Source organism: Nicotiana tabacum, chromosome 16 (assembly GCF_000715075.1).
Source record: "Nicotiana tabacum cultivar K326 chromosome 16, ASM71507v2, whole genome shotgun sequence".
Classification (NCBI taxonomy): domain Eukaryota; kingdom Viridiplantae; phylum Streptophyta; class Magnoliopsida; order Solanales; family Solanaceae; genus Nicotiana; species Nicotiana tabacum.
The window spans coordinates 81,420,777-81,421,775 of NC_134095.1; positions in this window are offsets into that span (position 1 = coordinate 81,420,777).

The following is a 999-nucleotide window of genomic DNA, read 5'->3' on the forward strand; positions in this document are numbered from 1 at the left end:
CACCCTCTATATACTCTTCTAGCAATCACCGAATCTCCTATCGGAGTAGATACCGCAAGGGGTTTACTTATCAATTCAGGTTCAATGCCAAACTTATTAGCCACAAAGGGTGTAACATATGATAATGTAGATCCCGGATCAATTAGCGCGTATACATCATAAGAAAACACAGACAATATACCTATAACAACATCTAGAGATGACTCGACATCATGTCGACCTACTAGAGCATAGGTTCAATTTTGAGCACCACTCGAACTCGGCACTGCACCTCTACCTCTACCACAACCTGTCGACTGCTGAAAACCCTATGCTGGAGGTTGAACTGATGAGGAAGAACCTAACACAAATCCAGTCGGCTGAGCCATACAATCACCTCCTCTATTATGACAATCCTGTATCATATGGTCAGGCTGTCCGCAAGAATAACATGCATCAGAACCTAGATGACACAGTCCAAAGTGGGCCTTGACGCACTGATCACAACATGGTGTTGGGGGTCTCGTCTGACTAGTATCCCTATGATGTTGTGAGCCTGATGCCCGTGAACTCTGACCTGGACTAAAATAGGTAAATCGATCATATCGAGGCCTCTGAAACTATGGAGGAGCACTAGCTACAGGAGGCGCTGAACTCCTCGAAGACTGGGGCTTGACGCTGCCTCTGAAGTCATCAGAATACCCTGCGAATCTTGCCCTCTTATGTTGGCCCCTATCCTGCTCCCTATCAGCCCTCTGCTGGCGCTTACGATCCTCTAGGGTCTAGGCATAAGCCTGAATAGGAGAAATATCCATGCTCTCCCCCAAGGAGGCTATCGTACACTTATTTATCAGATGTGGTCCTAACCCGTTCACGAACAGATGCACCCTATCACTCATCTTGGCCACCATATGGGGAGCATACCTTGCCAAAGAATCAAACTGCATACTATACTATCACACACTCATATTACCTTGTCGAAGGTTCAAGAACTTATCAGCTCTAGCTCGTCGTATCTCA